Raw genomic sequence first — 17,095 nt, 5'->3', positions numbered from 1 at the left:
AAAAATAAACATAAGCTTGAACATACAATTAGTGTTTGATGCCTTTGTTATTGATTAAAATGTGAAATATTCGAGTTAAGGAAAACAGAACATGGGAAAAAACTTTATTTGTAGCAGAAAGGTACACACATGCAAATGAAAAGATGACATTAAAATTGCATTAAAATGTCATTTAGATTATGATTTATATTTATTGCTGCCTGTTAGTCATATTGAGTTAATGGTGGTAAGAAAGCTTGTTAGAGACGTCTGGCAGTGTGAGGAGGAGGAACGAAAGGTCGAGGTGACCACATCGCGAGCATCATGACTTATGAGTGAAGTAAAACGAGTTACTTGGTTTCTGTTTACAAAGTTCCAAGTGGAAAAACAACTTTACTGTGAATTCAGTGTATACTTTTCTGGAGTATTGTGTTTACTGAGTGAATTGGTGACCAATCTGTTGTTATTTGTGTCTTGCTTGAAGATATTCATCATTGGATTCAAAGCTATGGTATTAATGTGCAATAGTCATCATAACAAAATATGTAGTAATTAATTATATATGTCAACCTATTTATTTTCATGAGATCATGGTATGACCACTGAAAAACATAGCTTTTTATCTTGGCTCCATTACAAATTCAGTATATAATTACTCTATTAGTGGAATCTAGTTTTCAGCATCTTTTATTATTATGCCAATATTCTAAGCACTCAGCTTGCAAACATGCTTAGGTTTATGTTGTCAGCTTGGGTCGGACTTATGTGAACACTTTACCAAGTGACCTAAGATTACTCAATGCTAGCAAACCTATGGTATTAACGTGCAATGGTCATCATACCAAAATACGTAGTAATTAATTATATATGTCAAGCTAATTATTTTCATGGGATCATGGTATGACTGCTGAAAACATAGCTTTTTTTATCTTAGCTCCATTACAAATTCAGTATATAATTATTCATATATTCAATAAAGTAGTGGAATCCAGTTTTCAGCATCTTTTATTATTATACCAATATTCTAAACACTCAGCTTGCAAACACGCTTAGGTTTATGTTGTCAGCTTGGGTCGGACTTAGGTGAACACTTTACCAAGTGACCTAAGATTACTCAATGCTACCATATAGGTATACTACATCTTTGATTGTGAGTTCATCAGAGAGCACTGGAGAGCAGCATGAGTCTAATTAGGTGCTAATGAATATCCTGCCTGCATCACAGACTACATAAAATGCAAATATGATCGGTGCCTAAAGGTGTTATAAGCTAATGCTCATCTCCGTAACATTGGCCCTTGAGCCTGTGGTGGGAGGGAGCCCATTACCCTGGGACACAGGGCCAGTGTGACATCCGGGTTACCACAGTTTCCCCAGGTAGTCGTTTATCGACCAGCCGAGAGGAGGATGATCAGCTGGGTGAGCTGCACTCCGACTGCCGGGCCGGGATTCAAACCGGGCCGCGTAGAAGCCAGGCATGCTGACCACTAGACCACGGAGGCGTATTGGAGCCCAATCTCAAGTGAACCCACTCACAATGGCACACAATTTTTTTTCTGGTAAATTTTGTGCTTTGAATGAATTTGCTAACCATTTCTGTTGAAAAACAGCAGAGATTATTTTTCACCCCTTCCACCCTAACCTTATCAGTAATAAAAAAAAAAGTGACAAAATCATAGCCTTGAGGCAGTAATATTCAGCCCCAGCATAAAAAAAATATACTGCTGCCCTATGAAAGGCATCTCTCAACTCTGATGAAGTAGGTGGTGACTGTGGTGGAGCAGCTTCATTGTCATTCCTTGCAGTGGCAGGTGTCATTGGGCCAGCAGATGATGAAGCAGTGGCTGGTGTCATTGGGCCAGCAGATGATGAAGCAGTGGCAGGTGTCATTGGGCCAGCAGATGATGAAGCAGTGGCAGGTGTCATTGGGCCAGCAGATGATGAAGCAGTGGCAGGTGTTATTGGGCCAGCAGATGATGAAGCAGTGGCAGGTGTCATTGGGCCAGCAGATGATGAAGCAGTGGCAGGTGTCATTGGGCCAGCAGATGATGAAGCAGTGGCAGGTGTCATTGGGCCAGCAGATGATGAAGCAGTGGCAGGTGTCATTGGGCCAGCAGATGATGAAGCAGTGGCTGGTGTTATTGGGCCAGCAGATGATGAAGCAGTGGCAGGTGTCATTGGGCCAGCAGATGATGAAGCAGTGGCAGGTGTTATTGGGCCAGCAGATGATGAAGCAGTGGCAGGTGTCATTGGGCCAGCAGATGATGAAGCAGTGGCAGGTGTCATTGGGCCAGCAGATGATGAAGCAGTGGCAGGTGTCATTGGGCCAGCAGATGATGAAGCAGTGGCAGGTGTCATTGGGCCAGCAGATGATGAAGCAGTGGCAGGTGTCATTGGGCCAGCAGATGATGAAGCAGTGGCTGGTGTCATTGGGCCAGCAGATGATGAAGCAGTGGCAGGTGTCATAGGGCCAGCAGATGATGAAGCAGTGGCAGGTGTCATTGGGCCAGCAGATGATGAAGCAGTGGCTGGTGTCATGGGGCCAGCAGATGATGAAGCAGTGGGAGGTGTCATAGGGCCAGCAGATGATGAAGCAGTGGCAGGTGTCATAGGGCCAGCAGATGATGAAGCAGTGGCTGGTGTCATTGGGCCAGCAGATGATGAAGCAGTGGCAGGTGTCATTGGGCCAGCAGATGATGAAGCAGTGGCAGGTGTCATTGGGCCAGCAGATGATGAAGCAGTGGCAGGTGTCATTGGGCCAGCAGATGATGAAGCAGTGGCTGGTGTCATTGGGCCAGCAGATGATGAAGCAGTGGCAGGGTGTCATCGTGCCAGCAGATGATGAAGCAGTGGCAGGTGTCATTGGGCCAGCAGATGATGAAGCAGTGGCAGGTGTCATTGGGCCAGCAGATGATGAAGCAGTGGCAGGTGTCATAGGGCCAGCAGATGATGAAGCAGTGGCAGGTGTCATTGGGCCAGCAGATGATGAAGCAGTGGCTGGTGTCATTGGGCCAGCAGATGATGAAGCAGTGGCAGGTGTCACTGGGCCAGCAGATGATGAAGCAGTGGCTGGTGTCATTGGGCCAGCAGATGATGAAGCAGTGGCAGGTGTCACTGGGCCAGCAGATGATGAAGCAGTGGCTGGTGTCATTGGGCCAGCAGATGATGAAGCAGTGGCAGGTGTCATAGGGCCAGCAGATGATGAAGCAGTGGCAGGTGTCATTGGGCCAGCAGATGATGAAGCAGTGGCAGGTGTCATTGATGGTGACAGCAGATGATGCTGCAGTGTCATTGGGCCAGCAGATATTGAAGCAGTGGCTGGTGTCATAGGGCCAGCAGATATTGAAGCAGTGGCTGTTGCTGGAGCAGCTAATGGTATCTTTTCCACAAGTAATGAACAATGTGCTGGGATGGTCTCTAGCAATACTGATAAAGTGTGTATCTACAAAGAATATGAATTTAAGGGTAATTAATAAATTGTTTTAATAAGAATATAAAAGTTTTGCCATAAACATACAGGCCAGTCAATATTTCACTGCTGCTTGACTGTTGCTGCTGTCCTATCCCTAGCACATCATGTCAATGCTGAATGGCTCTGGTACCCTTCAAATACATGAGACGAGCAGCCTATGATGTCATACACCAGTTTATCTACCACAGTTAATGTCATAGTTATAGGCAGGCGCCTGCGTATCTGTGGTGCCACACGTGTGGGGCACTCAGGTGCTGGGGAAAATGTCATTGTTATGATGGGGCAGGGGTAAACCAGTGTATGCTGTGAGGCCTTGGTGTGGAAGTTCCCTGTCTGAACTGTGCAGCTAATCCCCCATACAGTGAGGGCCTTTTTTACTCCCTCAGGGGCTGTGCAGCTGAGAGAGTGGTGTACATGAGTGTGAGTGTGTGAGTAAGTGTGTGCCTGTCTTGGCTAAAACCCTTCACTGGGGGAAGACAACCAAGGTATTTAGATAGATTGATAGTCATTGACAGATGAACATTAAAAAAATTCCTATATCAAATATGCAGTTCACTGCTATGAACTTATTAACTTTAAGCTGAAATAAAGGCATTGTGGCCAGTATAGCTGCATTCTGTGAGCACATAAAAAACTAACTAATATAAGTTTTACATTTAAAGACATAACTAAAAAAAATTACCAGTCTGCCGCTGCTCATTCTTGCACTTGGCAATGCAAGGCTTTGATTTTTGTTGTACGTTGTACCAACGCCTCTCACAGTCATCCTGCGTACGGGGTCCACTCCCAGGGAAGGCACTGTCAGGGTATAAATGTGAAGCAAGTTTCTTAATTGTTTCACTATGGCATGCTTTTTATTTCCCATACCTTCTCCAATAACATTTAATACATGCTGTGATGGAAAGCTAAATCAGTACCAATATTTTATTTACATGCATCATAAGACATTAACTTTTTAGTTGTTATGAACATGGCCATAAATACTACTTTTCATTACCTACTTTTCTAAAATGCTTTTCTCTAAGTAGGATGATATTACACAATACAGCTATACAAAAAAATTCAAAGCATTAATCTTAATTCCATTCTTTTGAGTACTTCTAACCTAACATTATATCACCAGAAACTGTTTGACCAATGCTATCAAAATAATATTTTAATCTTACTTTACCATTCTCATCAAATCTACCTATTCCGATATAGTCTTAACATAAAATACTTGTAAAAGTGTTGAGAGTCTGGCATGCCCCCCCCCCCAAAAAAAAAAAAATAAGGAATAAATAAAATAACAGATAAATATGACTTGACTCTCTTATACTAACCCCCTTTCCACCCTAACAAACTTGGGGACCTACCATGTTAGGTTAGGACGTGTTAGGTAGGACAGGTTTAGCAGGAGTTGGTTTAGTTATGTTAGATTGTTGAGGGAGTGTGGGTTGCAGCAGAAATGGTCATGATGATGCTATTCACATGGAGCAGTAGGAAAAAGTATGTCCTGTTTGGAAACTCTGTGGTTGTGTTTGTATACAAAAATACCCATTTGACGAGGTTAGGTTAGTTTGCAAGTTACTTGAATCATGAATATGTGAATATGAAACAAAACAAAAATAAAAGCATTAACCTTAATTTCATTATCTTGAGTACATTGCAATCTAACAATATATCACCATAACCTGTTTGACCACTGCTATAAATATACTATTTTAATCTTACTTTACCATTCTCACAAAACCTACCCATTCCCATATAGTCTTGACATAAAGTACTTGTAAAAGTGTCCATAGTCTGGCATGCCTAGCATCCCCCAATAAAAAAAATAAACAAATAAAAATAAATAAAGACTGAAAACAGGGCAAATATGCCTTAACTATCTATACCAACCCCCTCTTCCCCCCCAACAAACTTGGCATGTTAAGTTAGGATGTGTTCGGTAGGACAGGGCAGGTTTGGCATGGTTAGGTTTAGTTATGTTAGGTTGTTGAGGGAGAGGGGGTTGTGGCAGAAATGGTCATAATGAAACTATTTAGATACAGAATGAAAAGGTATGTTCTGTTTGGGAGGTCAGTGGTTGTGTTATTATGCAAAAAATACCCACTTGATTAGGTCAGGTTAGTTTGTAAGCTAATTGAACCATGAATATGTGATTACTAACCTTGTTACAGCTTCTGCCACTTCAGTCCACGCTCTCTTCTTATCATCAGGGTGATACTCTTCCATAACACCCTCTGATTATACGTATTTTTCTTGAATTTGATGTAAGAAGACCGTTTCATCTGGCGACCAATTAAACTTACTCCTTTTCTGCGCTGGTTCTCCGCCGTATATCATTGGGGCAGATGACGTGGTTATGGTGCGGTAATTTCAGCAGAGCAAGTCGTGACGCAGGCGGGGAGATACGGGCATTGACGAGTGACGGAGTAAAAACAGCCTTTGAGGCTGCTTCTATCCGCCACAAAACTCAGTATTTTCTTGTGTTTGCCATTTATTATGTTTCTGTTGTACATTTATACATCTTTTCTTTATTTTTCTTTTGAAATATATACTTAATTCATGTCGGATGTTTACGTTTTGCACGGAGGCGTCCTTAAGGCGGTGTCACACTAGCACTTTTTTCCGTCGTTTTCTGAAAATCGTCGATATCTTGGCTGCAGCCTGTCACACACAAACTGTGTTTCGTCTGAAACTTTCCGTCGGCACAGACCAAGGAATGTAAACAAACATGGAGTCCACGCTGCGGCAAAGATACGCTGCTCTGAACCTAATACTGTGTATTGTGAGACTTAGACGAGCTAAACAAGCCAAAAAGCGTGCATGGATGCGCTCATGGTTGGCTCGTCAGGAAAGAAAGAAAGTGTGTACCACAGGCTGTTAAAGAGCTGAGTTTAGAGGATCATGAGACTCTGAAGAATTGGATCAGGTTGGACAAAAGCCAGTACCACAGACTTCTGGAGTTAGTGACACCTCTTATTGCCAGAAATGACACCAGGATGAGGAAGGCTGTCACTGCAGGAGAGCGTTTGAGACAGGTTGAAGCCACTTGCTCTTGCTCTTGCTCTTGCTGTACAGGTGACCCGTTGGAGAGTAAGGCCTTCGTATCGGCACACCTGTAAAATAAAAACAAAACAAGCAGTATCCATTACAAATCTTCCAATTCCTATTTCTTGCACACCACATCTTTTCCAGAAAACTCTTCATGGCTTCTATAATTCTATCATTTGCTTCATCCTCAGTCCCAGCAGCAGCATCCATTCCCTCTCTGTACTTGCAATCCTCCCATTCATCCCAGCCCATCTCACTCATTGCCACCCTCATCATCTCCGTCCTTTCTCTCAGTACCTCCCACACCAGTATCACATGCACGACAGTTTCATCCACACCCCTGTCACACATCTGACACACTTTGCTGCGGGACTCAGACCACCTGGAGTTTCTTGCATTCACATTCATACACTGCGCGAGCTTGGAAGAAGATCACCACCCAGGCTTCCATCATGCCAGCTGACACACTGCAGGGCTTCCTTTTCCTGTACCACTCCAAAGTAGTCTTTTGCTCCATCACATGCTTCCACCTCCTCAGACCGTCACCTTTCACTGCACTGTCTATCTCTTTCTTCCACTTTCTCACATTCCATTCTAGACCCTCACTATTTCTGTCAGTCACCTTCCATTCAAAGAAACGCCTCCCTTCCTCTCTGCTCACCCACCTGACTCGCATACCACTGTCACCAACCATTCTCATGCAGTTTTTAATCCATTTGCTCTCATGCACACTCCACAAGTAGACCTTCCGTGCCAATCTCGCGTCATCCATTCGTTCCAGTCTGACTTTGTATCTAATGGTAGCCTTCCTAAATCTTTCCCTAAGGTACTCCACCCCATATCACCCTCAATGCTTCCACCGCTGCATACCTTGGTGCATTCAAAGCTAACCTACCGATCCTATTTTGCCCTACTTCCAATTTATCCATTTCCAACTCACTCCATGTAATCACCTCCATCCCATACATCACACTCGGCACTGCTACACTCTTCCACCTCTCTCAGCACATCATACTTACATGCTCTCATTCTTGCCGCACTTCCCAGACAGCCCACCCATTGATTAACTAGGCTAATCTTCTCATTCTTTGTCCTTTCATCCTCTCGGACTCATCCATACACCCAGGTACTTGTATGCATCTGTTTGCCCTAGCTCTGTGTCTCCTAGCCTCCAGGTCCTATTTCTCTCATCTTCTGCCCCATTCACAACCATTATCTGACTTTTCTCACTACTATATTTCACTCCAAAATCTCTCCCATACTCATTCACCACATCTAATAGTTCCTGCAGTTCCTCCGCTGACTCACTCATGACTACCACATCATCTGCATATAGAAGCACACTTACCCTGTCTTCTCCCACTTTTACTCCTGCATTCTTTCTCCTCATCCTGGCTGCCAACTCCTCAGTGTACAGACTGAAGAGAGTTGGAGACAGGATCAACCTCTCTAACACCTCTTTCACTCACCCACTCTGTCTCTAATGCTCCTAACCTATACCTGGCTCTTGTATCCACATACATGCTCTAATGATTTGCACTATCTTATCACTCAAACCTACTTTCTCCAGTACCTTGCACATCACCTCCTGTTCAGTGAACAGACAGTGTTCACTCTATCATACCTTTCTCAATATCAAGAAACCCACGATCCAACGGACTTCCATTCTTCCTTTTCCTCTCTATCATCTCATTTACCACATACATATTGTCCTCTGCTCTCCTGTCTGTGCAAAACCATTCTGCTCCTCACCCAGCACTCTCTCTCTTTCAATCCACTTACAGCCTTTCATTCAACACAGCACAGAAAATCTTTCCCACCGTATTCATAGGGCTATCGGCCTATAATTCTTCAGCTCTTTCTTACTCTTATGTCCTCCCTTGTGTATCAGAGTCACTCTGCATTCGTTCCATTCCAGGCACTCTCTCATTCTCCCATACACAGTTGAATAGCTCAGTCATCCTGTCTATCACCACCTCACCTCCATTCTTATACAATTCATACGGGATCTCATCCAGCCCTGCTGCCTTGCAATTCTTCTGCTTCTTCAAACATACCTCGACTTCCTCTCTGCTAATTCTCTCATTCAGCTCACCCGCATCCTTCCTCTCAAGAGTTACACATCCCGCTCTCACCTCAAAACTTCACCCAACCTCCAATCTCTTCCCAGAAACCTTTTATACACTCTTTCATTCTATCTGTGTTCCTGATATCCTCACCATTTACTTTCAGGCACTCCACGGTTTCACTATCAGTCACACTCTCACCCCTCAAGAATTTATACCATTCACGCCCACCTTCTAGACCTTTTTCTTTCAGAGCCTCAATCACACTCCTCTCACACCTGACCTTGGCCTCCCTAATCTTCCATTTAGTGACCCTCTGTTGCCTTACATACTCTGACCATGTATTCTGATATTCATTCTCTGCCTCAACGTTTTCATGTCTCTCTTTCCTCAGTCTCCTACAAACCTTATTCAGCCTCTTTCGCTCCTTCCTAGCATCCCTGATCTCCCCATTCCACCATGGCTTGTACTTTCTCTTCCTTCCATTCGTACTCACATACCCAATCCGTCGAGTTGCGGCTCTCCTTACATTTCCTACAAACTCACTATTGGCTCCATCCACGTCATGCACACTTCCATTTATCCAGTCTTCCCATCTAACATCCCTCAACCTCCATTTCTTTCTTTCTCTCTTCACTTCACCTTCATTCCTAGCATACAGGTCACATTCCACCACCAGCATATTGTGGTCAGACACCACATCAATCATTCCGTCCTCATCTATCCATACAGACACACACTCACGCATTCTCCCATTCACTAACACATAATCAGCAGACTCCTGATCCTCGCACTCCACGTCACACGTCCCTCAGCCATCGTCACATTCAAGTTTTCCAGATTCATTTCATCCACAAACTCATCCAGCATTTCCCATTCCAGTTCATTCTCTCCCCAAGCACACCCACATGTGCATTCATATCTCCATGACCATAACTTTCTCTCCGGCATACTCCCTCATAACTTTCCTCACCACGCCATACTTCCCTCTGTTCTCCCTCACGGCTCTCTCACCTTCCACCGTCATGTACACCACAATCACTATCAACCTTTCAGACTTACCCTTGGCATTGACACACTCCACTCGTCCCTACATTTACTTCTTCTACTCTGAAACCCTTACTTTTCCTGTGGAGTAGGGCTACGCCTCCTCCCCGTGTATTCTGCTTCTTTCTGCCTTTCCCAATCATAGCAAACACTTCCCCATCCACACGCACGTCATCTCTTAACTGAGTCTCAGTCACACCAACTAGATCAAACTTCCACTCATCCAGCTCTTTACTCATGTCATCCAGCTTACCTGTGCCCCATCCTCTCACATTTATACATCCAATGTTCATACAGTTCATACGCTTCACTGCCTGGTTGGTGGTTTCTCTTCCTTGCTCTCTAGCGCCTCAAGCATTCACACACTGGACGGACCTAGCATTCCTCCACTCCCTCAGCGGACCTCGACCTTGATCTTGATGTCACAGGTGGCTCGATTTCTCCTGTGCCAGGCCTTTGTATCGGCAGCTCAGAAGAGAAAACAAAAAACAGTGGAAGTCAAATGTTCAAGCAAGACATTCCCTCACATCTGCACGCCACAGCCCAAGAACTCTTTCACTGCTCTCAATTCACTCGTCCACTCGTCTTCCACTGAGCCCCAGCAGCAGCACCATCCACTCCTCTCCAGTCCTCCTGCTTTACTCCACGTCCCATCTTGCCCAAAACACATGCATCATCTTCGTTCTTCTCCTGTCATACTTCTTGCATTCCAACACTACATGCTGCACAGTCTCGTCTACCCCTATCACACATCTGGCACACTTTGCTGCGGGACTCAGACCATCTATAGTTCCTTGCATTCACATCCAGGAGACCAGGCTTAGCACTTGAAAAGAAGATCACCTCCAGGCTTCCCTCATACCACACCTCCCTCACACTTTGGGGGCCTCTTTCCTATACCAGTCGAGAGTTTCCTTTCTTTCCATCTCATTCTTCCACTTGCTCAATCCCTCATCTTTAACTGCCATATCTATCACATTCTTCCACTTTCTTACATCCCACTCAAACCCCTCTCCATTTCTGTTTGTTATTCTCCATTCAAACACATTCTCTCTATCTTCAAAGGGTCGGTACACCCACCTACTTAGCATAACATTCCTGTCTATCATTCACATTTATTCGCCCATTTGCCATCTCTTATATACTTCTTTTAACAAGTTGTTTCTTCTTCCTCTGTTAGATTTCCTTGTGATGTATGCGTCTTCCTAAACTCCCTCAGCGGACCTCGACCTTGATCTTGATGTATGTCTTCAGATAGATGTAGATGTAGATGTGCTATTGCCTTTGCAACGGCAGCTCCTAGTGTTCTCTCGGTCTTGATTTATTCTTCTGTCACTGCTGTTACTATCATTGTAGCTTGTTGTTCTTTTTGTTGTCTTCTCTTTTCCCGTAATAACCACATTCTGTGTATATTGTCCTTATTTTTCTCTTTTCTATCTGTTGTGGACTATTTTCTAAGTTATAGATGATGGACTTGTTTGCTTCCTCCTCCTCTTCTTCTTCTCCTTCCTTTATAGCTTCTTGGCTCCTTCTTGATTGTTTCACTTTTCTGTCTCCCTATATTCAGACTTTCCGATTTTATCCTTTCCGATTGACCTATTTTCCCATTTCTTTATTTTATTTCCCTGTTTTCTTCTTTTCCCTTCTCCTCTTGTTTATCTGCAACAATAAACTATCAATCAATCAAATCTCCTCTTTGCACATCTTCTTAGGTCCTTCTTGATTCTTTATTTTTCTGTACTAGATTCAGATTTTCCTGTTTTCCTCTTCTGATTTAGTACATATTTTTCCCATTTTTTTATTTCGTATTTTCTTCTTCTTTTGTGATGATCTGCTTCTTTTTTCTCTTCTTCACACTATATTCAGGTTTTCCTATTTTCCGATTTGCCTATTTTCCCTATTTTTCTTCTTTTCTTTCTAATTGGAGACTTTTTATGCCCTAAGTTGTTGTCTTTTTATGCATTTTATTTATGGTCTTTTATTTCTTGTATTTTCTTTTCCTTACGCTTAGTTTTATCCTTGAGGAATAATACATGGAGTGGCCCTCAGGGGTCGCTCTCTTGGAGGAAGATTCTTCCTCCTCTTGAGCAGGCATTGCCTAACTTTGTAATAACTACCGATGAAGTCCTTAAAGCTCTCCAGTCCCTTAAAACAAATACAAGCCCCGGACCTGACAACGTATATCCTATACCTTAACCCTAGAATGGAAACCGTTTGCCGTTTGGCACAAAATTAAGGGTTTTGAAACTCGCGCTCACTGTGGTTAACCTTGGCCGAATTTTTCAACTCATTCACGGGCATGTATTAGTGCGTCGGTGCCCTGTTGAGGAGAGGTATCACAGTCCTCTGCTCCTTCTCACTTCTCTGGTATGAGTGCCCCGTGTGCCATTCGGCACAGCGTTTCCAGTAACGTTATTTTGTTGTCAAATAAAGTTTTGAAGTACCCATTTTGCCCTCTTCCGGATTCTATCCTCTCTCTGTTCCCAGGCTCTTCGTCTCATCAGCTCTCCTCCTCCTACTGATAGCCTTCACCTCTAAATTCCGCGCGATGTTGCTTCTCTTTCTATCTTCTATCGATATTTCCACGCTGACTGCTCTTCTGAACTTGCTAACTGCATGCCTCCCCCCTCCCGCGGCCACGCTGCACACGACTTTTCTGTTCATGCTCATCCCTACACTGTCCAAACCCCTTATGCAAGAGTTAACCAGCATCTTCACTCTGTCATCCTCACGCTGGTAAACTCTGGAACAACCTTCCTTCATCTATTTCTCCTGCCTACGACTTGAACTCTTTCAAGAGGAGGGTATCAGGACACCTCTCCTCCCGAAATTGATCTTTCTTCGGCCACCTCTTTTAATTCTTTTTGGGAGCAGCGAGTAGCGGCTTTTTTATTATTGTTTTCTTTTTGTGCCCTTGAGCTGCCTCCTCTGTTGTAAAAAAAAAAAGCCTGACAACACCTGGGGAGGAACGATACAACAAGTCCTCGCAGGACAAGATGCGTTGTCGAACGGACCTTTGGGATCCTCAAGTCAAGGTGCAAGTGCCTACATAAGTCAGGAGGAAGTTTGCAGTATGACCCCAAGAAGACTATGAAGATTGCGACTTCTTGTATGCTCCTGTACAACTACTGAGCGGATCGCTGCAGAAGAAGTACCAGTTCAGCCTGTGAGAAACAAGACAGATTCCTGGTCAAGTTGTCAGGCAGGAAATTATTAGAAACTTCTTTTCCTGAGAAAAGGTAGGCATATATGTAGACCTTGCAGTTAGTAATAGATTACTTTCAAATGTAAATGTGCACAACTCACAGTCGGAGCATAAGAACAAAACAACGTGGTGATCCAGAGGACTTGACTCACTGCAAGACGTTGAGAGTTTTCAACCATTGACAAGTGGCGGAGGGTTACCAACATGCTGCCTAACAGATCTTCAAGAGGGCACCACCTCCACACCACACATTCTTATCACCTAGTTTGATAACCTACTTGTCCATCTCACATGGCCTATGTATCTCAGCATTCTGCACTCTTGGCTCCATGTCATCCTCTTCAACTTGTTGCTTGAATAGCATAACTGGCCTCCCATACATAGAAGTGCCCAATATACCTAGGCTATAATATTATATTTAAGGACTCCTATACGAGGTATCGCCCGAGACAGAGGTGTCGAAGTAAGTGTGTCTGATGGTAGGCTGGTTGACTGCTGTCGGGACCCAAGCCAGCATGCCCTGGGGTTGTGTGGGGAGGAGGAAGAGAGGTGACAAATGGTGTGTGTCATTATCAGGGGTAACCACGGTGGAGCGCAAACACTCGGTAGTTGTAGTCAAGGCATAATTAAGTAGATGAGTGATGTTAGACTGAGTGAGCAGGTTAATTACAACATGTTAGTGGGAACACTAGATAGTGTTGTGCTGGAAGCTTCCCAGGGTCTATGGGACTCCGGAAGGCTCCGGAGGAGGCGAGTAGAGGGGGGAGCAAGGCCCGCCTCGCCCCATGACCAGGCGCCAGGCGGGAAGTGTTGCCAACTCGCACATATTTTTGCTACATGTTCTTGTATAATCTAATATATACTGTAACGTTCTAGACTGTACTGTTCGGTATATATAGGAGAGAAGAGGGCGAGAGGAGTTAGTCCCAGTCATAGTAAGCTAGTGGTCAGTGAAGAGTCAAGAGTGAATTGTACAACTAAGGAAGAATATTAAACTAGAAGCTGTGCAAGGTGTTTCCATATCTCCTCCCACGGAGTCTCCTGACGGCGACACGGAACCCAAGTAACACGTCCGGCATAACAATAGGTTTCTTCGTGTGTTGGTGCTACTTGTTTCTTGTGTTTACATGTTAGTTTATAATTAGACTAAGTTCTAAGTGTTATGAGCGACAATTTAGTCTTGTATGGCTGAATCCTGTCCCTTGACCCTTAGTTCATCATCAGAATCTCTAAACAAATATATTTACCTTAAGTAATAGTGTTAAAGTCACGCTACCCATAATATTTTGAAGAAGATAATCCTGTGTGATAACGGTGCCTTATTAGACTTGGTAAATGAACTACTAATTTTACTCTCTGGTTTAAGTGATCAACAATTAATTCTACTTTGAGGTATAATTAACCAACATTATTAAGGAGTGCCCATGCCAGGCACGACATTAAGAATATTTTTCTGTTGACCAGCAGACTTACTATAGTCAAACCATTTCCAATAGTCTGTTGAGGCAGTGGCTTCTGCAGGTCCTTTCCTCCCTTCTGCTTTGCCACACAGTTCCAGTTACCTATTTCCTCCGTTTCCTGTCCCGTCTTTCACAAACTGGGCACCTGTAATGCACCACTACTTGATTTACATTTCTCAGCCCTGAGCATCTCTTTGTGGCACCACTTATCACCCCCTGTGCACAGGGCAGAGTTAGTAGCCATTTCTCTTCCACACCAACTACCTTCCTGTATAGATGATTTCTCAGTAATTACTTATTTGTTGTGCTGTATCAGCTGTTACGTGCTACATCAAGCTGTAATACTCAAACTACAGGTTAATCCAATAAAAAAAGTGAATGACTAAGTCATGTGTTATTATTCCCAAGCTCCATTGGCAATGGCGAGTACACATTATATAACTGAAGCATATTACACATTCATTGAACACAATTAAAACTAACTACCCTAATCAAATTAAATGTAACCTAACTTCATCTGACCTAATTAAACTAAATATAAGGTAACCTAACATAACCTGGCCTTTATGCCTGCTCCAAAAATGAAATAAATGGAAATAAATATGATATTAATTTGAAAAATATATCTGAGGAACAAAAAGAGGGAAAATGACAAGAATTGAACTATGAAACAAGAATTGTTGGCTTCAAGATGACCTCAACTGACTAAGAATGACAAGATCTACGCAATGTGACAGGTCAGAATTGAGTCTTGAAAATGATTTCTGATGATTAAGAATGACATGATCTACTGAATGACAACAATTGTCTGCTTTGAAAATGACCTCAGCTGAAATAATATTGCATGCATTTAACCTTTTTACATCCCTCTCCAACATCCTATTCCATTCAGTCACAACTGTTACCATAATCCCCTGTTCTCTCTTATATACATACATCACTCAAGTAGCATGTGCTCAATCATATCGTCACCCCTCTTTCACACCTACATGAATGTCACACCTTGGGACTAACACCTTGCCACCATCTGGAAGAGGATGTCCTCCCCCTCCCCGGCACCACCTCACTGCACTCAACCCTCCCACCACTATCATTCCAACCTCCCACTGATGTGTTCGATCCCTGAACCCCTACCTACTGTTCTTTACAATGTGTTTATAATGTGTACATTTTTAGCTTAGCGGCTGGTAAGACCAAATACACTATATTATTACTATTAACACACACACTTGACCAATCAGCCCAGGCCACAACAGCCAGCCCAGCACAGTCACCAAAAAGATCAGACCTTTCACAGGACCCACCAACCACATGAAGCCTGGGGTGGAAAGTGAATAACAGATCATGCCGTCACAGTCACCATTTGTTCCAACAGATGAATATTTTCTGTTCTCTGTGCTACACACAGCCCTGTAACACCACCACAACAAACACTTGCACTCACACACACAGCAGAACTGAATCAGCACAGCACCTCAGGAGAAGTGGACCTTCATGTGCCTGACAATCTCACCCTTAGTCATGAAACGTTTCCCACAAACATCGCACTTGAACCCTTTATGACCAGAGTGTCTGAAGAGGTGCATGTCCAATATGCTCTTCAGTTTGAATCTTTTCCCACAAACTTCACACTCGTGACTTCTTGCATCAGTGTGTGTAACAAGGTGTAATTTGAGGGTACCCTTCTGATTGAAACATTTCCCACAAACTTCACACTCATGATTTCTTTCACCAGTGTGTAAGAGTGTGTAATTTGAGGTTATTCTTCTGAATGAAACATTTCCACAAACTTCACACTCATGACTTCTTGCAGCAGTGTGTGTAACAAGGTGTAATTTGAGGTTACTCTTCAGACTGAAACATTTCCCACAAACTTCACACTCATGATTTCTTTCACCAGTGTGTGTAAGTGTGTGTAATTTGAGGGTACCCTTCTGACTGAAACATTTCCCACAAACTTCACACTCATGATTTCTTTCACCAGTGTGTGTAAGTGTGTGTAATTTGAGGGAACCCTTCCGACTGAAACATTTCCCACAAACTTCACACTCATGATTTCTTTCACCAGTGTGTGTAAGAGTGTGTAATTTGAGGTTACCCTTCAGACTAAAACATTTCCCACAAACTTCACACTCATGATTTCTTTTCACCAGTGTGTAAGAGTGTGTTTCTTGAGGTGACCCTTCTGACTGAAACATTTCCCATGAAACTTCACACTCATGATTTCTTGCACTGGTGTGTGTAAGGGTGTGTGTGTTGAGGTGACCCTTCTGATTGAAACATTTCACAAACTTCACACTCATGGTTTCTTGCAACAGTGTGTGTAAGGGTGTGATGTTTGGGGTTACTCCTATTACTAAACCTTTTGCCACACTCCCGACTTTCATGAGGTCTTACACCAGAGTGTGTGGGTGTATTTGTTGAGGTCATCCTTCCCTGCATGTCTTTTCTCACACTCTTGGCTTTGGTCAGTAAACTTGCTCTCATTCTCAGATCTTCTCACACTTCTGAAATTCAAACTTCCCCCTTTGTGGATGAAGAGGCCAGCAGTTGTTGTTGTTGTTGGTGGTTGTGTTGGTGGTGTTTTTTATCACTCCTGAACCTCACACCAGTAGCAGTCTGCTCCTGCTGATCCCAGCCACTCCAGCTGCTGTCCCGCCTAGCAGCCCACTGCAACACTACTCTGGATGTGAGGAGTTGGCTGGCCTTGAGGAACCTCAGAGATGCTGGAGAAGGCGGCGAGGTTGCTTCAAAGCCACACTCAGTGACCAATTGAGCAGGCAAGGCGAGGGATGCACCAAGGAGTCCTGAAGTCAGCGGCAGCAGG

General features: G+C 43.7%; 1 long non-coding RNA gene across 1 annotated transcript; it reads right to left on the bottom strand.

Annotated features, from left to right (window-relative positions):
* Positions 1-3,279: 3,279 nt before the first annotated feature.
* Positions 3,280-5,649, bottom strand: LOC126987339 (uncharacterized). The gene is made up of 3 exons (XR_007740756.1): positions 5,604-5,649; positions 4,134-4,249; positions 3,280-3,421 (listed from the first exon to the last, which is right to left on the bottom strand). It is a non-coding gene; the product is annotated as an uncharacterized LOC126987339 (long non-coding RNA).
* Between the last annotated feature and the right edge of the window lie 11,446 nt (positions 5,650-17,095).

Source organism: Eriocheir sinensis, chromosome 64 (genome assembly GCF_024679095.1).
Source record: "Eriocheir sinensis breed Jianghai 21 chromosome 64, ASM2467909v1, whole genome shotgun sequence".
NCBI classification, from domain to species: domain Eukaryota; kingdom Metazoa; phylum Arthropoda; class Malacostraca; order Decapoda; family Varunidae; genus Eriocheir; species Eriocheir sinensis.
This window is presented reverse-complemented; position numbering and strand designations above follow the sequence as displayed.